Source organism: Dreissena polymorpha, chromosome 4, assembly GCF_020536995.1.
Source record: "Dreissena polymorpha isolate Duluth1 chromosome 4, UMN_Dpol_1.0, whole genome shotgun sequence".
Taxonomy (NCBI): domain Eukaryota; kingdom Metazoa; phylum Mollusca; class Bivalvia; order Myida; family Dreissenidae; genus Dreissena; species Dreissena polymorpha.
In genome coordinates this window covers 16,930,075-16,953,717 of record NC_068358.1, presented here as the reverse complement: position 1 = coordinate 16,953,717, position 23,643 = coordinate 16,930,075, and the positions used below count along the sequence as shown (strand labels likewise).

The following is a 23,643-nucleotide window of genomic DNA, read 5'->3' as shown; positions in this document are numbered from 1 at the left end:
TCCCTATTGCAAAGGTCAAGGTCATATTATGAGGTCAAAAGTGATATTTGATAATTACATTGCTTGTTTTTACATTAGTAAAATTTGAAGACATAAGTATTTTATTTGGTCATCTCAGTCTTATGGAAACATCTTGTGTTTTTAGCTTTACCTTTATTTAGAATGAACTGTTTTATCAATTAAACTGAAAATACAAATTTAAAAAGAAATAGCCCCTAAACAATGATACACTTCATATATTTGAACAAAAATGGAAACGGATTAAATTATCATAACAAGTCCAGTATGCTTTCTACCCACTTCATACAACTCATCCTTATTTATAATTATTCTGTTGTTTTTCTTTTTCTTTTCTCTTCTGTCTTTTCTTTTTTTCTTTTCTTTCTTTTCTTTTTTTTTTAAAGAATACATTGTATATTAGCATATTTTGTAAAACATATGTTTGAACATTATTGTTGCTACATGGTATCAATGTGTTTTATGATCACATACATGTATACATTGTATGTTTTTATATTGAATAAAAAAACACACCTTTATTTAGAAGAGCTGAATCGCCAAAAGAGCTTTTTATACTTATGCATTATTTTACAAGCTTTCTGCTGGAGAACTGCAAACTTAATGAGCCCACAAATGTAATGTCTAAGCTTTATGTGCTGAGTTTAAATGTTAAGGAAGTATATATATAATAATATTTTTTATCTGTACATAAAAATCTAACCGAACTTTGTCCATAATAAGTGTACCAGTATTGAATATCTTTGTTACATGTTAAATTATTTGGATCATTTGTTTGCAGTTGGACCACAAGTATAACCAGTTTAAATTGCTGTCCATCCTGTCTGAACACAGGAAGACCATATCAGCTATTTCCTGGAATTCACGCAACCCCGATATCTTAGCCAGTGCAAGCTATGAAAACCGTATAATCATATGGGACATTAGCAAGCAGAAACCTATTGCAATTTACAAGGACACCAAAACTCCGCCCATCTGTGTTGATTGGTGCTATCTTCATGGGGAGGCATTGTCTTTTACAAGTGGGCGTGGACCGGTGCTGATTTGGGCTTACAGAGGTTCCGAAATAAGCGTAACGGGTCTTAAGGACTCATCCAGGTTCACGTCAGAAATTACGTGCTTCAAATGGCACCCAAAGGTGCTGGAGAAGGCAGTGGTGGGACACAAGGATGGGTCTCTCTCATTTTGTTCTATAGGTGAGTGCTTGAATTAATTTTGTTACCGCCATGATACGACTGAAGTGCTGTTGAAAACAGAAGATAAAAAATCAATCAAAATAAATAAACAAACATTTGAGCCTTGCTCTGGGAAAACAAGTCCTCATAAATGTGCATAAAGTGTCATCACTGTGTGGAGTCCACACATGATCACAAGGGATGACACTAACCAGTCCTCATGAATGTGCATAAAGTGTCATCACTGTGTTGAGTCCACACATGATCACAAGGGATGACACTAACAAGTCCTCATGAATGTGCATAAAGTGTCATCACTGTGTGGAGTCCACACATGATCACAAGGGATGACACTAACAAGTCCTCATGAATGTGCATAAAGTGTCATCACTGTGTGGAGTCCACACATTATCACAAGGGATAACACTAACAAGTCCTCATGAATGTGCATAAAGTGTCATCACTGTGTGGAGTCCACACATGATCAAAAGGGATGACACTAACAAGTCCTCATGAATGTGCATAAAGTGTCATCACTGTAATGGAGTCCACACATGATCACAAGGGATGACACTAACAAGTCCTCATGACTGTGCATAAAGTGTCATCACTGTGTGGATTCCACACATGATCACAAGGCATAAAGTGTCATCACTGTGTGGAGTCCACACATGATCACAAGGGATGACACTAACAAGTCCTCATGAATGTGCATAAAGTGTCATTACTGTGTGGAGCCCACACATGATCACAAGGGATGACACTAACAAGTCCTCATGAATGTGCATAAAGTGTCATTACTGTGTGGAGTCCACACATGATCACAAGGGATGACACTAACAAGTCCTCATGAATGTGCATAAAGTGTCATCACTGTGTGGAGTCCACACATGATCACAAGGGATTACACTAACAAGTCCTCATGAATGTGCATAAAGTGTCATCACTGTGTGGAGTCCACACATGATCAAAAGGGATGACACTAACAAGTCCTCATGAATGTGCATAAAGTGTCATCACTGTGTGGAGTCCACACATGATCACAAGGGATGACACTTACAAGTCCTCATGAATGTGCATAAAGTGTCATCACTGTGTGGAGTCCACACATGATCACAAGGGATGACACTAACTGCTTTTATTGTATTTTTCTTTTTAAGGTAGTCTCTTCTTTGTGAAAATCCAGTTTAGATGGAAAGTGTTGTTGCTGATTAGCCCTTTGCATGCTGGGAAATTTGTCGTCTGCTAAAATGTCGTCTGCAGAATTTATAAAATTAGCATTTTCTTCAATTTTTTTCAAAGAATACTATCAGAATAGTTTGCAAAGGCCTTCAAAATTCGGTTATAGCACTGAATGAGTTAGCCTGCAGGAATGCATAGGCTTATCTGGGACAACACTTTAGGCACATGCATATAGCATGCAGGAATGCATAGGCTTATCTGGGACAACACTTTAGACACATGCATATAGCATGCAGGAATGCATAGGCTTATCTGGGACAACACTTTAGGCACATGCATATAGCATGCAGGAATGCATAGGCTTATCTGGGACAACACTTTAGGCACATGCATATAGCATGCATCCTGATAGCAAGACTCATTTCTTTGTAAATAGTTGTGGATATAAATATTTATGAGCCGGTGCTGCAGCTGTTTCAAGGTCAAGGTCACACAAAGAATTTAAAGGTTAAAGTAAGTTGTGTCTATAATAAAACTTCTTTGTTCATACACAAACTTCCTATGCTTAATACAGTAAACATTATACTGTTGTTGACTGGTTGGCCATTAAAAGGAGTTTTGAATATGATGCGATATTCACTGGAAGCATGTATTATTACATACCTTACTGAGCCTTCTTTCTCTTGTGCCAAAACTGGTTGCAAATGACATCATAAAAGTGGCTATCAATTATAGTTTTAATAGGATGTTGGTTTTGGATTTGATGAAAAATTTATGATAATTGAGATAGAATATATCTACAATCAAAAGCTAATTAATACCTGCACACTCTGCATATCATTATTCCCCCCCCCACCCCCCACCCCGCCATTTTTAGACCAAAAATATCATTGGAGAAAACAGAACTTTTGAGAATATTAAATATATTTTTTGGCCACTGTCGAGAACAATTAAATTATTTTAAGTGTTAAATGGTTCCAAATGCATAATTGACTTTAAACAAATTATTTATTACTTTTTACCATTATCAGTATTTTCCTGCAGTCATGTAATGCAGTGGAGACATACCACAACATGGATACATCCAACCCATATCTGAGTGGGGAAGGGATCAATCAGCTCCTGCACTGCAGGCTCAGTTTGTAGAGCGCTGTAATACACTTATAAACCAGTCTATACTATAATCCTACGATGTGTTTGTCTGTAATGCACAACTTAGGATTTGGTAGTCTTTACTATATATTCCATGACAGGTGAGTCTGTAATACACAACTTAGGATTTGGTAGTCTATACTATACATTCTAGGTCGTGTGAGTGTGTACTACACATGTAAGGATTTGCTAGTCTATACTATACATTCTACGATGTGTGAGTCTGTAATACACAACTTAGGCATTTGCTAGTCTATACTAGTCTAGCCACATATGGCCAAAGGATTTTTCCTGAAATGAATTCTATGGCAATTTTCTGCCTTCATCAGTGCTCTGATTCAAGTAAGGCACACTTGAGGCACAAGTGTGGGCAAATAATACTGGTAGACCAGCTTATTCAATGGTCCATTTGCTGATTATTGAGCATAATTTTGCCTTCATTGAATTTTATGTTTAAAGTAAGTGTTTTCTACAGGAAAATCGAGTCTTGGTGGAAAATGTCGAACTGGATAAGATTGTGCAAACCACCAAGTCTAATATGTGGCAACTTTTTACCGAAAGCATCAAGACCCGTTTTTACAAGCCTTGGCTTAATTGTATAATATTGCAGCTATATTGCTAAAGAATCACTGCTGATCAAATATCATATATTAGAAATATCCTGTTTTTCAACTTGTAGGTGGGAAGTCTTTCCTGCAAGAGCTGAAACCAGAAACAAACGACGATGATGAGGATGATCAACAGGAAGACTCAGTTGTCTCACTTGCTTGGGATCCATTATCGGTGGATTACCTCCTTGTGGCACACAATCTGTCCGGGGTGCGCCTTGTTGACTCCTCCTCCCTGTCAATCATCATGCGGTTCCAACTGCCGAGTGTGTCCACACGCGTGAAGACCCTCGACTGGATACACACAGCCCCAGGGATGTTCCTTACAGGAGGTGGGTTATTGAGATTGTCTGCACAGAGGCTGTTTGAATGGTGCTTTCTTTTATACTAAAGAATAAATGTGCTCTGGGAAAACATGGCTAATTTGTGCAGAAAGTGTTGTCCCTGATTTGCATGTGTAGTCCACACAGGCTAATCAGGGACGACACTTTTGGCCTAAAACAGATTTTTGTTTTGTTGAGACTTTCATCAGGGACAACACTTTGCGCTTTAAATGAATTTTTGTGTAGAAGAGACTTTCATTACACTCAAAATTCCAGGGGAAATGCTTAATGGTTGAAGATAGTCCTTCATACATGCAGTCTGCAGGTCCCTGGCTCTGTCACCACTTGATAAATAACTTTAAAAAGGCAATTTTCACTGATTTAAATGTGCCATGAAACTTAAACAATTTTTTTGAGCCTATAAGATAAGCAATTTAAACAAACAATAGAATCTTAAACTTTTTAAATAAATGGGTTTACTATTACTAATTTAACTGATTAGAGTAAAGTTACAATGTCACGTATTATCCCAGGTCTCTAAAAGGAAATCACCAGCAGAAAATAGTTTTAAAGTTGCTAGTTGTCAAATTAGTTAAATTAAACCCCTGAGTAATTGCCATTATTATTAGTGTGTGAACATTTAATTTGATATACATGTATTGTCTTTTCAGACGCATTGAGTGGAAACCTGAGGGTCTGGAATGTTTCCATGGCAACCCCAATTGAACATATACGAATAAAGAAGACTGGTTTCCATGCTGTATCAGTTATCTGTGATAAACCTTCCACCAACCAGTATATTTCCAACCAGTCTAAAGGTTGGTGTAAAGTCTGGAATTGCTGGTATTATTTTTTATAATACCTACCTGTACCAAAATTGTCCATAGCTTAAATTCTAATGATAATCTTTGGCAAATAAAAAGTAAATATAATGAAATTAAGAACTTTAATACCATCTAATGTTTATGTCCCTTAACGAGAATGTGTAGTAGCATATTGTTTCAAATTCAAGAATTGAGATGGGATATTTTTAACAAGTCTCCAAAACAATAAGAAAAAAAAACAACCTTCATACTTTTAAGCTGGATTTTGGGCGTTCAAAGAAAGCTATTGTGTTTTCATAAGGAATCATAATTTTATTTCTATAAATGTTCGTGAATTTTTACACATGTGCACATGTGGAAAAATGTGTTTTTGTCGCACATTGTATATACAGAAATCCCAGAAATTGATTACTTCTGGAAAACCGCCTGTGTGCCGCCATGACGGTACTGAATAAACAATACACGGACCTATATGTGTGTATAGGTACATGAACAATAAAAGGAAGTGAAGCGATTATATTTAATTGAAGATTTAAATAGTTTATGTAATTGATTTGATCATCACATAATAGTTCTTATTTTTTAAATAAATATTTTATCAGTTATTTAGTGATTAATAGAAACAAGTGGCATCTGTCATAAAACTCAGCAGGAATTAGGCCTTGATTGTCATTTACATGTTATTTGAAGGTGACGCATGGTATCTTATCTTAATAACGGGATCTACACATGTGCAGAATGTGGTGTCACAGACATACCAATACACTTTTAATCCCCCCTTAGGACATTCTCACCCACTGAGGGAATGCTTTCATGCCTTGATTGCAGATATGTTTTTTTCAAGACCATTATCTTGCTTAACCCTTTCCCACTCAGAAGCAAAGTGAAAATGGCTATGTGCCAACAGCATGAAACCAGAACAGCTTGCGAGTAATTTACTTGCAGGCTGTTCAGGTTTTATGCTGTTTACTGCTCATCAGTATCTAAGGGTTGGAAAGGAGGCCTTCAGAACTAACATTTAGTAAGAAAGGTCTTTAATTGAATTAATCTTTCAAAGGGACTACACATACATCAAAATATGTATCTAAGCGGTAAAGGTTTAATTTGGCAATCCTCAATTAACGAAGAAAGACATCGCTTATTTTGTGTGAGTTTTTAGTGTGTTTTTTTTTTAAATCTAAACTTTAAAGTAAATTTAATAAAGAAATAAATACATTTATGGAATGTATCAAACATTATTGAAACTATTTACTTAAGGCTCCATATGTGTCATGTTTAAAAAAATTTTCTTAAATTTATATTTTATTAAGAAAATAAAATAAAGCAAGAAATCAGTGAAGTAAATATTGAGAATAATACAAAAACACTTTTTTGTATGCCCATTGAGCGATAGATCGGGGGTATAGCTGTCTGTCTGTCTGTCTGTCTGTCTGTCTGCCTGCCTGCCTGCCTGCCTGCCTGCCTGCCTGCCTGTCTGTCTGTCTGTCTGTCTGTCTGTCTGTCTGTCTGTCTGTCTGTCTGTCTGTCTGTCTGTCTGTCTGTCTGTCTGCCTGCCTGCCTGCCTGCCTGCCTGCTGCCTGCCTGCCTGCCTGCCTGCCTGCCTGCCTGCCTGCCTGCCTGCCTGCCTGCCTGCCTGCCTGCCTGCCTGCCTGCCTGCCTGCCTGCCTGTATATATTTTTCATTTCTCCATTCAATCTCTTTCTTACTTCTCGTGGAGCTGCACATTTTGAGTGGTGAAAGGTCAACCTTCAAGGTCAAAGTCAAAAAATAAAATACATGAATTTTTATAACTTTGTATGCCCCTGGATCAAATGATCGGGGGCATATTGTTTTTGGCCTGTCTGTCTGTCATTCCGTCATTCTGTCCCAAAACTTTAACCTTACAGTAAAGTTTTGCAATAACTTTTGAAATATTGAACATATCAACTTGATATTTGGCATGCATGTGTATCTCATGGAGCTGCACATTTTGAGTGGTGAAAGGTCAAGGTCATCCTTCAAGGTCAAAGGTAAAAAAAATGCACATGTCGGTCCGTCTGTCGGTCCAGCCGTCCACCAGATGGTTTCCGGATGATAACTCAAGAACGCTTAGGCCTAGGATCATGAAACTTAAGAGGTACATTGATCATGACTCGCAGATGACCCCTATTGATTTTGAGGTCACTAGGTCAAATGTCAAGGTCACGGTGACCCGAAATAGTAAAATGGTTTCTGGATGATAACTCAAGAACGCTTATGCCTAGGATCATGAAACTTCATAGGTACATTGATCATGACTGGCAGATGACCCCTATTGATTTTTTAGGTCACTAGGTCCAAGTTCAAGGTCACGGTGACCTTAAATAGTAAAATGGTTTCCGGATGATAAATCAAGAACGCTTATGCCTAGGATCATAAAACTTCATGAGTATATTGATCATGACTCACAGATGAGCCCTATTGATTTTCAGGTCACTAGGTCAAAGGTCAAGGTCACGGTGACCCGAAATTATAAAATGGTTTCCGGATGATAACTCAAGAACGCTTATGCCTAGTATCATGAAACTTCATAGGTAATTGATCATGACTCCCAGATGACCCCTATTGATTTTCAGGTCACTAGGTCAAAGGTCAATGTCATTTGAAAAAAAAGTTATGAGCTATGTCATCACCTTGGTGTCGTCGTACGGTTAAGTTTTGTGTTTAGGATCATGAAACTTCATTTATACATTGATCATGACTGGCAAATGACCCCTATTGATTTTCTGGTCACTAGGTCAAAGGTCAAGGTCACAGTGACTCAAAACAGTAAAATGGTTTCCGGGTGATAACTCAAGAATACTTAGTCCTAGGATCATGAAACTTCATAGGTACATTTATCATGACTTGCAGATGACCCCTATTGATTTTCAGGTCACTAGGTCAAAGGTCAAGGTCACAGTGACAAAAAACGTATTCACACAATGGCTGCCACTACAACTGACAGTCCATATGGGGGGCATGCATGTTTTACAAACAGCCCTTGTTTTTTAACGATGTGAAATTTTAAAAAAGCATGTGTCGAATCTTTGTTAATTTTGAGATCTTTGAACACCGTAGGCTACCAGATTCTTTGGTACCTTAATTTCAGCGGATCACGTGATAGCCAATATGGCGGCTGTCAATTAATTGATTCTGGGATTGTCTATTTTGAAAAGAATTGTATTATTTCTTTTACTCGCCTCAACCATACTATTACAATTTGTAAACTCGATCATCTAGTAACAAATATTGCTTGAAAATTAAATGCAATTGTCTCCTGATATTTTCCTTTTTATAAAAAGACCAAAAAACATGTTTGCTTTATTTCGGAAGACATCATAGTCCTGATATTGTGTTTATGACTCAAATCACCATGTCAGATCAGAAGTCATCGACAAGTCAGGCACAGATTCCCGCCAAGGTGAATGCGTCTTATTTTGCCTTGCCACCTGCCCGGCTGGTTTGCACGTTCTTGGATGGCGGGGTTGGACTGTATGACCTTGGGAAGAGGAAGTGGGAGTTTCTGAGAGACCAGGTGATTAACCCTTTATACTCAGATGTACGCAACTTGACGCATTTGTAGTCCCTTAGAAAATCAATTTAAATTAAAGACCCTTCTTTCTTTATTCAAGTTTTATAGGCTTTATTTCCATCCCTGAGATAGTGATAAGTAACAAATAGCATAAGATCTGAACAGACTGCGTGTTACTCACAGGCTGTTCTGGTTTTACGCTGGTTGCATATAGCCATTTTTACTTTGCTTCTGAGAGGGAAAGGGTTAAAATACGAATGGTGATTAAATGGAGGATGAAGTTGAAAAATTGTACTGCTATTACACTGTATTAATATATAAGGCAGGTGAGGATTATTGAAAAACACAACATGTATTGCATTCGGAGGAGAGTGATGTTTACATAGGCCATAGGCCAAGACAATGGTGTACTGTTTGTTAGTGGAGTTTATGTAAAGATTTCAAGGTCTTCCATTTTGGGTAGGTTGTCTTCTGTTTTTACCTGTTTCTTCAGATTTTTAATGTTAAGTTATACCTGTTGTAGAAGAAATGAACTCAGACATATCTGTAAAATTGATTTTATTGAACCTAATTTTTTCAATAACAATAATACATACATGCATACAATCAAATAACAGGTATCTTGGTAAGAAATAAAATAAGTAAAGGCTAACCACTAAACAAACATTTTAGCTTGTCTATTGCTATATTCTTGTTCCACAGTCCTTCAGGGAACCTTAATAAAGAGTTCATCTATAAATGATTTTTTCATTGTTTTCTTCAGGATGTTCATATTCAAATACATGTGTATGTCACTTTGTTCTACAGCCTTATTATTGTAAAATTGTTATCCATTGAAAGTCCTTAATGCCAGAACTACTTAATTAGTAGTTTTGTTCCTGTAATTAGCTACTGATTTATTTGGTAGTAACTTAAGAATGTTTAACCAGACTCATTGATACTTTTACTCCTGTGTCCAGCATATATTATATTTTGTGCTGGTTATATGGCTTCTAGTGTGATTTCACACTTTTGTTCCACTTTGACAATAAACACGGGTCACCAGTCTTCGTGTTTGATTGTTTGGTTAAGCATTTACACCTCACATATAAAAGACATGAAGTTCAAATGCACTTGATTTGTATGTGGCACTGCATGATATCAACGTGTTAGTGATGTATTTGATGGATTATTGTGTTAAACCAAGATAAATACAGAATCTTAATATCAGTATGATTTTTGTATGATTGTTAAAAAATGTTGTCAGGTAGACAGCTGCTGAATTATCTTTGTTTCATGTTTGCTGTTTTTCAAAAAAAAATATGAATATGTATATATTACAGAAAATTGATTAAATATAAACCAAAAATAAAATTTATTACCACAATAAATGCATAACATACTATTAATTACATGGGATGAATTCCTCTCTTACATTAATATTCTTCATTTTACGGGGAAAAACATTCATAGCATGAATATTTAAGAACAATTGATGAACAATAGCTATTAAAGAAAAGTTAAATGATGATGATTTACATGGGGACCTAATTAGAGCAATGAAGATGTAATGTAACCAATTGTCTTTGCTATGTTTCAGGGACATATTGAAACTATCTTTGATTGTGAGTTTGCCCCCCATGATGCCAATATCCTAGCAACCGCAAGCTTTGATGGCACAATTAAATTGTGGGATGTGGCTTCATTCACATGTGTAAGTACTGTAGGTCATAAATATATACAATTCATAGTTTCCAATTTAGTATTTAAACAGCAGTCCATGCATTTCTTGAAAAACAATTTATGAAATCATTTATATAATTCCTCAGCATGTTTTTCAAACAATTATTTGTTTACACATAAACGTTTAGATTTCTGATATCGAAACAAAATGAGGATTTTGTGTTGGTTTGTGGAAAATGGAACTTAATATATGTATGTAAAGCGTCTACACAGATTCCCCTGTGTACTCTGCACAGGCTAATCAGGGAAGACACTTACTGACTGAATTTTAATTTAGAAAACTCTTCCTTTAAATGAAAAATACCATAAAAGGGGAAAGTGTTGTTCCAGATTAGCCTGTTTGTAGTGCACAGGATAATTTTAGATGACACTTTATGCAGATGCATTAACCCCTGTTTTCCTAGAGCAGAACAAGTTTTCAGGGCCCTTGCTACACTTTGGGGGATTGGGGCGGGGGCCCTTAGAGGGGAGAATTTTGCATCGTTTTGGGTGAAATTGGAATTTTAGAAGATCTTTTCACCAACCATTCAACACTTTAAATTGCTTTTTTTTAATGTAATTTACATAAATATACATTTAATCAAAGTTTAAAAGCACGATACCAGCTGGCAACATAGGTATAAAAGTTGGGTTTTTTTAAATTGGAAGGGCAAATTATTAGCTGAAGTAGAGGGAAAAGTTTACTATTTTAAGGGGGGAATGGGCCGAATTTCGGCTCCAAAAACGGCCAAATGAGGGCCCTGATTTTATGGGAAGATCCATACATTACAGTTGAACACATCACCAGGCAACGAAGGCATCATCTATACGCTGTCCTGGGCGCCCTCTGACCTCAACTGCCTGGTGGCGGGCACCTCAAAACTGGGGCTGTTTATATGGGATATCAACAAGGGAAAGGTCATCACTAGATACAAGGAGGTAGGAGTTTATATGGGAAATTAGCAAAGGCATGGTTATAACTAGATAAAGGGAGATAGGTGTTTATATGGGATGTCAGCAAGGGCAAGGTCATCACTAGATACAGGGAGGTAGGTGTTTATACAGTACATTAGCAAGGACAAGGTAATCACTAGATACAGGGAGGTAGGTGTTTATACAGTACATTAGCAAGGACAAGGTCATCACCGGTAGATACAGGGAGGTAGGTGTTTATACAGTACATTAGCAAGGATAAGGTCATCACTAGATACAGATAGGTAGGTGTTTATACGGGACAGGAGCAAGGGCAAGGTCATCACTAGATACAAGGAGGTAGGTATTTATACGGGACAGGAGCAAGGGCAAGGTCATCACTAGGTACAGGGAGGTAGGTATTTATACGGGACAGGAGCAAGGGCAAGGTCATCACTAGGTACAGGAAGATAGGTGTTTATACGGGAGAGGAGCAAGGGCAAGGTCATCACTAAGAACAGGAAGATAGGTGTTTATACGTGACAGGAGCAAGGGCAAGGTCATCACTAAGTACAGGAAGATAGGTGTTTATACGGGACAGGAGCAAGGGCAAGGTCAGCACTAGATACAGGGAGGTAGGTGTTTATACAGGACAGGAGCAAGGGCAAGGTCATCACTAAAAACAGGAAGATAGGTGTTTATACGGGACAGGAGCAAGGACAAGGTCATCACTAGATACAGGGAGGTAGGTGTTTATACGGGACAGGAGCAAGGGCAAGGTCATCACTAGGTACAGGAAGATAGGTGTTTATACGGGACAGGAGCAAGGGCAAGGTCATCACTAGGTACAGGAAGATAGGTGTTTATACGGGACAGGAGCAAGGGCCAGGTCATCACTAGGTACAGGAAGATTGGTGTTTATACGGGACAGGAGCAAGAGCAAGGTCATCACTAGGTACAGGAAGATAGGTGTTTATACGGGACAGGAGCAAGGGCCAGGTCATCACAAGGTACAGGAAGATAGGTGTTTATACGGGACAGGAGCAAGGGCAAGGTCATTACTAGGTACAGGAAGATAGGTGTTTATACGGGACAGGAGCAAGGGCAAGGTCATCACTAGGTACAGGAAGATAGGTGTTTATACGGGACAGGAGCAAGGGCAAGGTCATCACTAGGTACAGGAAGATAGATGTTTATACAGGACAGGAGCAAGGGCAAGGTCATCACTTGATACAAGGAGGTTGGTGTTTATACGGGACAGGAGCAAGGGCAAGGTCATCATTAGGTACAGGAAGATAGGTGTTTATACGGGACAGGAGAAAGGGCCAGGTCATCACTAGGTATAGAAAGATAGGTGTTTATACGGGACAGGAGCAAGGGCAAGGTCATCACTAGGTACAGGAAGATAGGTGTTTATACGGGACAGGAGCAAGAGCAAGGTCATCACTAGGTACAGGAAAATAGGTGTTTATATGGGAAAGCAGCATGGCCAAGGTCATTACTAGGTACAGGGAGGTAGGTGCTTATACAGGACAGGAGCAAAGGCATCATTAGGACCAGGGAGGTAGGTGTTTATATGGGACATCAGTTTGGGCAACCTCATTAATAGAAACAAGGACGTCTGAAAGGTCATCACTTGATACAGGGAAGTGGTGTTTATACGGGACATCAGTTTGGGCAATCTCATCAATAGAAACAAGGAGGTAGATGTTGATACAAGACATCAGCAAGGGCATCATTAGGACCAGGTAGGTAGGTGTTTATATGGAACATCTGCTATCGCAATCTCATCAATAGATACAAGGCAGTAAGTGTTTATATGGGACATCAGTTTGGGCAAGCTCATCAATAGAAACAAGGACGTCTACAAGGAGGTAGGTGTTTATATCTGCTATTGCAATCTTCTCAATAGATACAAGGAGGTAGGTGTTTATATGGGACATCTGCTATCGCAATCACATCAATAGATACAAGGAGGTAGGTGTTTATATGGGACATCTGCTATTACAATCTCATCAATAGATACAAGGAGGTAGGTGTTTATATGGGACATCTGCTATCGCAATCTCATCAATAGATACAAGAAGGTAGGTCACTAAGGTGTTTATATGGGACATCTGCTATCGCAATCTCATCAATAGATACAAGGAGGTAGGTGTTTATATGGGACATCTGCTTTCGCAATCTCATCAATATATACAGGGAGGTAGGTGTTTTTATGGGACGTCATCAAGGACAAGGTCAACACTAGATACAAGCAGGTAGGTGTTTATATGGGACTTCAGTAAGGGTAAGGTTATCATTAGTTACAAGGAGGTAGGTTTTTGGAGGCATAGTTTGATATTACTGATAAATCACAACATTGACAAGTTTGTGTGCAGTTCTTTAGGAAGATGTGGCCTTTTGTATGTATGCAAATTTTAACCCCAGCCACGCTGTGGGTAAAAAACATTGCTTCAAGCAAGTGCTTGAAGTGTCATCCCTGAAGATCAGGGATGACACTTTCTGCTTTTATGGATTTTGTTTGTTAAAAGGAAGTATCTCAAGTCTCAAACAAAACTCATATGCTTCCGGGAATGGATATTAACCCTGGTGGCCTTGGTGATTCACATTTACCAACAACTGCCCTAACTGGACACTCGATTTTATAGTTAATATTCAATAAGCTTGTATATGATCTGTTTGCAGCATGGAAACAACCCTGTGTACAAAGTGGCCTGGAACCCCAAGGACTCCAGACGGATCATGTCTACAGGCGGGGATGGATACTGGTAAGTATTGGAGCTGCATTCTTGGAAAAATAGGATTAATGCATGTGCGCAAAGTGCCATGCCAGATTAACCTGTTTGCACAGCCTAATCAGAGAAAACACTTTCAACTTTTATGGAATTTTTCGTTTTAAGGAGGTCTCTTCTGAATGAAAATATAATTTAGACAGAAAGTGTTGTCCCTGATGAGCCTTTGCAGACTGCACAGTTTAATCTGGGATGACACTTTACCCACATGCATTAAGCCCAGTTTTCCCAGAGAGATACTCATTGCATGCAGGATTCCTGGTAATATGGTGACAACAGGATGAGAACATGTGCTTCAACAAAACGTTAAGCTATTGATGAGAACATGTGCTTCAACAAAACGTTAAGCTATTGATGAGAACATGTGCTTCAACAAAACGTTAAGCTATTGATGTGAATATGTTTTTCAAGTCTGACTTATGTTATGTGTCTTCCTAAGTTAAGTTTTAAGCTTAAAGATTAACTCAATATATATATTTATATATATATAGTAAGAGCTATACTTTACCTTCCCAAATGTTGCCGTCATCAGTTCCGTAACTCTATCCGGCACTTGAGCATATTTATAAAAGTTCATTGACTAAGACCTACTGTATAACTTTGACCAGGTAAAGGTTTGTGTGCAAGTTGAAATTCAAGTTGATGTTTGCATGCTGCAAATACATATCTCTTTAACTCTTTCAGTGCTGGAACCAAATTTTGAAGGCCTTTGCAAACAGTTTGGATCCAGATGAGACGCCACAGAACGTGGCGTCTCATCAGGATCCGAACTGTTTGCTATTTTGATAGTATTCTTTGAAAAAAAAATCGTACAAAATGCTAATTTTAGAAATTCAGCAGACAGCATTTATGGCAGACGACAAATTTCCCAGCATGCAAAGGGTTAACTACAGATGTTCAATGAAATATTTATTCAAGAATCATTAGAGCCAGGATACCACCTTATGAAACACCATACAAATTTAAGTTTTGACATGTCTAGATTTTAGGGGCATATTGATTACATATAACTGCTTATTGTGAGCAAGACATTGTTGATATTTGTGGTAATATTTTATATCGGACTGGTCCAAGCTGTATATTTCAGTATTGTCCGGCAGGTTGATGGAGAGATCATACAGAAGTACAAACACCCTGGGCCTGTGTATGGCTGTGACTGGTGCCCCAATAACAAGTATATGTGTTGGAATAATGCATGTGCATACATGTAATGTGTCATCCAAGATTACTTTGTGCAGTCTGAACAGGCAAATCAGGGATAACACTTTTAGCTTTTATGGATTTTTTTTAAGTGCCAAGTTTTCTTGTTAACTGAATGTGTCTACTACATGTACATTATGAAAGTTTTGGCAAACCCAGTTATTGAGGGGGAGGGGGGGTGTCCAATGAGATGTTTCAATAATCTCAATTCTGACATTTTAAGCTATTTGTGCTCTCATACAAATCGCACTTTCTTGTTACATACAAAATAAATCATTCAGTTGCATCATCGGGTTCTTTTCAAAGACAATAAGGATTGGTTCTTTCCAGGAAACTGACTCAAGTTCCCCTATAAGCTCAAGGCTGTTGATGCATTTGAGCTTATATATCTTTAAACTAAATCCCAACCTCACACTGGGACAGTTCTCATGAACGTATTTGCTAATGTTTACTGTTTTGACCCAGGAAACAGACCAAATGACTGTCTCAATTAGCCTTATTCTTTCAAAGCGATTAAGCAAAAATTGGTTGGTTTAATTTTACATGGTTGAAATGTTTTGTTTCAGAGACATGTTAGCCACAGGCTGCGAGGATGGCAATGTTAGGGTATTCTATACTGCCACAAGTACAGACAAGCCCCTCAAGATCTTCTCAGGTAGAGACTCTTGCGCAAACCTATTCTATATGAGCCTTGCTCTGTGAATTGGCTTAATGCATGTGCCCAAAGTTTCATCCCAGATTAGCCTTAGCAGTTTGCACAGGCTTGTCAGGGACAACACTTTGGCTATTATACTGTTTTTCATTTAAAGAAAGATTTTTCTAAGCAAAAGACCTGTTTGAGCGGAAAGTGTTTTCCCTGATTAGCCTGTGCCGACAGCACAGGCTTAAGTGGGATGACACTTAACGCAATTGCATTAAGCCCAGTTTCACCAGAGAGGGCTCAATTGATCAATCCTGCCAAAAAGGCACAGTCACATTTCAATAATTGCCTATATTTAACAAAATCTTGGGTGAAATGTGGTCAAGCGTTTACACAAACTTAAATGACATGGTGTGATCTTTAAAGAATCATGTTGGTCTTGAAGGGCTTCAACAGTATTGAACACGTCCATCAGAGCCATCCTGAGCCCATATTCACATAGCAATTTGTAGACTAACGTCTAAGAATAAAGAATAGTCTTTAAATTGGAATACTCAAGAATAGCTTTTATTTTGAGTAAAACTTGGCATGATCCATCTCCATTTACATGATTTTTTTTTTGGAATCACCAGTCGGCAGTGGAAGCCTGTATGTATTCAAACACTGGATGTATTTTTTTGGATTACCGGAATAAACCCCCTTCTAAAGAAACACTCTTCCCTAAAAACGGCAGAGCTGAAGAAATCCCCTTTCTAATTTTGCATACACCGAAGAAAACCCTTCCATAGCGGAACAAACCCCTTTAAAGTTTTCAGACAGGCGGATTAAACCCCCTTCCTAATTCAAAATCCATAATTAAATGAAGGTGCGAAAATCTGATTAAAGAATTGTACCGGCCGTTTGTTCATAAGTTGTTAATGATACACATAAAATATTCAAGCTGTGAATCTCAAACAACGTTATCGTGATAATTGACCCCTTTGAAAGATACTTGGTAGTTAGAATTAATCAAGATGGTAATAAAACATATGATTTATGATGGGGGAAAAATAATATTTATTGAAGGATAACATAGACAAAAATATAATAATGTATATTTACATTTATTTACAAAGATCAAACAAGCAGTTATTAAAAAGCAATTAACGAATTGTTGATAAAAAATGACACGCATTTATTTTCAACGATAAAACAGGCATATGATACATAAAAAGCTAATGCAGATGCAAAAAAAGGCGTGAGTATGAAGGAATGAACAACGCCCTTCCATAAAAACACACAATTATAGTCAAATGCTATAACTGATGGCCTGCAGGAACTCAAGGATGGTCTTCTGTCCATTGCTGTACTGTTGGCACAAAGTCAATAGGGTAGTCTGCTGAGTTGTCCTGGTCTTCCTCTTCAGTCTGGACGGCTGCTGTCCTCTCGCTTGTTGAATAATGTCAGCCTCCACCATTGCTGCACGTCTTTTTATTAAGATTGGAGTTAGTGTTTGTGTGTCATATGAATAGACATTTTACACATTTTATATACTTTTATAAATATTTGACAAAATTGTGCATACTCTCCTTAAACACTCAAAATTACTTTCTTATTCTTACTTGAATCCCTAAAAACGGCATAGCAGAAGAAACCCTCTTTCACATTTTGCATGCACATTATTTCATTATAGAAGGGGGTTTGTTTCAACATAGAGGGGGTTTATTCCACATATGCACAACTAGCAAGGGTGTTTCTTCCGCATATGCAAAACTAGCAAGGGTGTTTCTTCCGCATATGCAAAACTAGCAAGGGTGTTTCTTCCGCATATGCAAAACTAGCAAGGGTGTTTCTTCCGCATATGCAAAATGTGAAAGTTTTTTTTTTCCCGCTATTCTGTTTTTAGGGAAGGGTGTTTGTTCCGGAGGGGGTTTCTTCTGTACACCATTTTTTGGTTCTAATTTTGTTTTTTATTCTATTTTTAATTATGAAAATGGGTTTGAGAATACAAGCCCTTGTTTTTCCAAAAGGTAGGACCATCGTTGTGCCATGGTATCTCAATCTGGCTTATACCTACAGCCATCACATATGCGGATCCTGACTAATAGGGATGATGTGTGGCTTATGTTACATCTCAAACACCTCATAATAACTCTGTGTTTTGAGATATTTTGTGAATGACGTATTACCCTTTACCACTTAGATAATTATTTTCACACATTTGTAGTCCCTTAGAAAGTTACATTTAATTAAAGACCTTTCTTACTAGATTCAATTTTAAAAGGCTTTGTTTCCAACCCTTAGATTCTGATGAGCAGCAAACTGCATAAAACCTGAACAGACTGCGAGTTACTCACAGGATGTTCAGGTTTTAAGCTGTGTGCACATAGCCATTTTCACTTGGCTTCTAAGTAGGAAAGGGTTAACTAACTGATGATGTTTTCTTCATCTGCTAGGTCATACCTCCAAAGTCTTTCATGTAAAGTGGTCCCCACTGAAGGAAAACCTGCTGTGCAGTGGATCAGATGATATGTAAGTTGAAATCAAATACTTTTAAATGACCCTCATTCCAGGAAGACTGGGCTTAATGCATATTTGTAAAGTGTCATCCTACATTAGCCTGTGCAGTCTGCTGCTTTCATGGAAGTTTTAGTTTTAAGGAAATCTTTTTCTAAACAAAAATCCAATTTAGACAGACTGCACAAGTAAATCTGGGGCAACACATTTAGCCGATTGTGTGCAAGATGAGGCTCAAGTTGTCACCCTTAAAAAAAAAGGCAAAATTGCAGAAGGGTCAAAATTTCAGAAAGATATAACATTTTATCCATAACTGAAAATATATCAAAGATATCACTTTTTAAGGCACTTGTAACAAAATACTTATATGATTCTAATTACTTTTATTTAGCTGAAATAATATCTTGACATTTTTCACATATAGACAGTAGAGTATTTTCTAAAAAAGTGCATGAAACTTATTCATTCATGATCATCTGGTTCTCCTGGACTTAAGGTGTTTGCCTGGTTTCCTCTTGCTTCACTTCCAAATGGAATTATTCCAACTATATTGATTTTCTTTTGCATATTTTTTCCCAGGACATCATGATTAAAGAAATGTATTATATCTAGGGATGGGAACAAATACTGAAATGATATTCAAATATTCTTTTTTGCATTATTCGAAGATATTCAAATATTTGATTTGTAAACCTTATATGAAAATGTCCGAACATATGAACGTCTGGAGCAACGTACTGTTTCATATTGCCACAAATACCACTATAAATCTTATCATGTGTGTAGCTTTGAAAAACTTTATAGAGTAATAATTTTAAAAAAAATACCATTGATTATAATGTTCTGTTCTGTTGATTTTCAAATATTCAGTTATTCGGTCCAATCCCTTATCATATCTAGTATTTGATTAAAAATCATGTGTGCACAATACAACGAAACCAGACTGATGGGCCATGAAAGCACCCATATTGTTAAAAACATTCTCGTACCACATAAATATATGCAAAAGTAGTAGAAACGAATCACATCACACATCACATGCTTTATCTCAGCCATAAAAATTACAAAACCCAAATGTTCTTTTTTTTTAATTAACGCATTGAACATTGGTGTGAAGACGCCATCTTAAATCGTTTTAAACCTATATTCACCCTTAATTCAGGAATTGATGATCATTCTGTTGGAATTCAGCTGATATTATGCGTTCCAATAAGACAAATGTGTCTGTCTGTCATCAGAGCAACGAGATGGTATAAATATAACTGAGTAACCAGGAATGAATACTTCTTTAGTGCATTTTCAATGAAACTTAACAGTTAAATGATTTTCAGTGCAAGAAATATATATATATATATATATATATATATATATATATATATATATATATATATATATATATATATATATATATATTGTGTCATTTTGTGTCTTTGTATTTTTAGCGATGTGGGATGTTTTTTTAAGATAATTAAAAAAATCATGCATAAATGCAATTTTAATTTCTAGTAAATATTATATGCTTTATTTTTTTGTAATTTATATTTTGACAAAATATGTTGATATTGAAAAACTAAAAACTTGAGAAACATTTCATCTTTCTAGCAAAAATCTTGAGGCGTCGTAAAGTGTCGAACCTGATGAGAACAGGCTAATCTGAGACGACACTTTACGCACATGCATTAAGCCCCAATTTCCCAGAGCGCGGCTCAAATAATATTCTAGGACGGTGCGTATATGGGACTACAGTCAGGACACGTGCACTCACACCTTACGGGCTCACACGGGGCCAGTGAGGGGCCTTATGTGGAACCCTGAGGTCCCATACTTGGTCATATCTGGGAGCTGGGACTCGGCCATATGCTTCTGGGACATCCGCACCAGCAGGTGCCTACACATGGTGCAGGACCATGGGGCTGATGTCTATGGTAAGGACCATTCTGTTTACTTTGTTGGGGATTGATTTAGCCTTTTTCTAAGAAAACCGCAGCCAATTGTATAAATATGGATAACTTTAGCCAATCCAAAAGATAACCGTTGGTTAACTTTATCCGTTTTTGGATATGTTATCCAACGTGGTTATCCTATTGTATAAAAATGCAAGTCGCATTGGATATCTTTATCCGATTTGGTTTAAGTTAGCCAAACATATTTCTTCAGGGTCGTCAGTTTCCGTAAATCTGTCAATTCGTCGAAATTGTGTTGGTCGTCTAGCGTTCGGTATGTCAAAGTCAGCCATTTTGTCAGCGCGTTCTTCATTTGGATAAAGATAACCGACGTCAAATATCTTGGCTAAAACAAAACTTAACCAGAACCTGAACCGTTTTGGATAACTATTTTTTTATACAATCGCTAACCAAAAAAGATATCCTAAAATTGAAGATAACCAAAAGTTATCCGCTGGATAAGAGTTATCCATATTTATACAATTGGCTGCCGGGCTTTATCATGCATCTGCGTAAAGTGTGGTCCCAGATTAACCTGTGATTATGAAAAAAGGATGAGGCTAATCAGGAATGACACTTTCCGTCTCCACCAGATTTTTGTTTAGAAGAGACCTCCTTGAAAAGATAATTCCATAACATGGGAAAGGGCCTCTTTCAGGTTTAGCCTGCCACCCTTCGAGGCCGTTTATTCTGGCGTCCAGTTCCCGCGACTCTACTGTGAGGCTGTGGTCTATTACCTCCCTAGTCCAACCAATTGAGATGAATATCCTTGCCGGGAAGTCCTGGTCGCAGGTGCTTGGAACTATAGGTAGCGTTTGGTTACATAGGTTTTAAAAAAAATCAAGATTTATCTGATTTATTGTGTTTTGAAAATATTTCTGAAGTTAATTAAATATCAAATTAACTCATATTAGTGAAAAAAAATAAGAAAAAATGATGTCTATTGGTGAATTTTTGAAATCTGCCATTATTATACCCCCACAAACGAAGTTAAGGGGGTATATAGGAGTGAACTTGTCTGTCTGTCGGTCGGTCGTTCTGTCGGTCTGTCTGTCGGTCCGTATTAAGTGTCAGCTCTCTAATTCAAGGAATTTTCATCCGATCTTCACCAAACTTGGTCAGAAGTTGTATCTAAATGATGTCTAGGCCAAGTTTGAACATGGGCCTTGCCAGGTCAAAAACTAGGTCACGGGGTCACTTAGTGCGTTTTAAACATTCAGCATGTTCGCTCTCTAATTCAAGTAGTTTTCATCCGATCTTCACCAAACTTGGTCAGAAGTTGTATCTAGATGATCTTAAGGCCAAGTTCGAACATGGGCCTTGCCGGGGCAAAAACTAGGTCACGGGGTCACTAAGTGTGTTTTTTAACATTCAGCATGGTGTCCTCTCTCTTATTCAAGTAGTTTTAATCTGATCTTCTCCAAACTTGGTCAGAAGTTTTATCTAGATGATCTGTAGGCCAAGTACGAACATGGGCCATGCCAGATCAAAAACTAGGTCACAGGGTCACTTAGTACGTTTTACACATTGAGCATGGTGTCGCTGTCTATTTCAAGTAGTTTAAATCCGATCTTCACCACACTTGTTCAGAAGTTGTAACTAGATAGTGTGTAGGTCAAGTTCAAACATGGGCCATGCCGGGTCAAAAACTAGGTCACGGGGTCACTAAGTGTGTTTTAAACCTCACCATGTTGTCCGCTCGAAGTTGTATCTTGATAATGTCTAGAGCAAGTTTGAATATGGGTCATGCCGGGTCAAAAACAAGGTCACAGGGTCACTTAGTGCGTTTTAAACATCACAATGTTGTCCGCTCTTATATTCAAGTAGTTTGCATCCGATCTTCACCAAACTTGGTCAGAAGTTGTATCTAGATGATGTCGAGGTCAAGTTTGAATATGGGACATGCCGGGTCAAAAACTAGGTCACGGGGTATCTGTGTGCGTTTTAAACATCACTATGTTGTCCGCTCTCTAATTCACATAGTTTTCATCCAATCCTCACCAAACTTGGTCACAAGTTTTATCTAAATGATCTCTAGGACACGTTTGAACATGGGCCATTCCGTGCCTAAAACTAGGTCACGGGGTCACTTAGTACGTTTTTTAACATTCAGCATCGTGTTCGCTCTCTAATTCAAGTAGTTTACATCGGATCTTCACCAAACTTGGTCAGAAGATTTATGGAGATGATCTTAAGACCAAGTTAGAACATGGGCCTTTCTGGATCAAAAACTAGGTCAAGGTGTCACTTAGTGCGTTTTAAAAATTGAGCATGGTGTCCGCTGTTTTTTGTGAATACGACATGCCAAATATTATGTGTCAATGTGGCATGTGGGGGTATTTGTCATGTCTGTGACAAAGCTCTAGTTCTTAATTTGCAACCACATCCAAGGTAAATTTAAAAAAAAAGCTTCATGCATGTGCATTGTGTCTCCCCAGGGCAGCCTGTGCACATGCTAATCAGGGACACACTTTCTGCATGATACAATTTTAGTTGTAGAAGAGACTTTCTTTAACAAAAATTCATTAAATGCGGAAAGTGTAGTCCCAGATTACCTTGTGCAGACTGCACATTCTAATCTGAGACGCCACTATAAGGACATGCGCAAACCCCAATATCCCAGAGAGCTGCTGATATGCTCTGTATATTTCAGAGTGTGCCATGCAGGAAGGCACTGACCCCATTCTGACCGGCAAGGTTTCCAGGGAGCTGAGGTCCCAGGCAGAGAGCCATCCACAGGACACACGCAATAGGGTCCTCAGGACCTTCTCTAAGTTCTTCCTGGTACTTGTATTTTAGCCACATTCAGGGAAAACTGGGCAAAATGCATTAGATTAGCCCTTTGCATGCTGGGTAATTTGTCGTCTGCTAAAATTTTGTCTGCTGAATTTCTAAAATTAGCATTTTCTTTCTTTTTTTTTCAAAGAATACTATCAGAATAGCAAACAGTTTGGATCCTGATGAAACACCACGTTCTGTGGCGTCTCATCTGGATCCAAACTGTTTGCAAAGGCCTTTAAAATTCGGTTCCAGCACTGAAAGAGTAAGCCTGTGCAGAATGTTACATGAAATTATGTGTGTTGTCAAAAAATACTTTATTGGGGACACGTTCTTGTGTATATTTCCGATTTTAAAAATAAAA

The 23,643-nt window shown here is 37.8% G+C and overlaps 1 protein-coding gene across 2 annotated transcripts in view; it reads left to right on the top strand.

The window, feature by feature from the left end:
- Positions 1-23,643, top strand: part of LOC127875989 (WD repeat-containing protein 17-like) — a 245,600-nt gene that overhangs the window by 10,173 nt on the left and 211,784 nt on the right. The gene's annotated exons all lie outside the window — the stretch shown is intronic.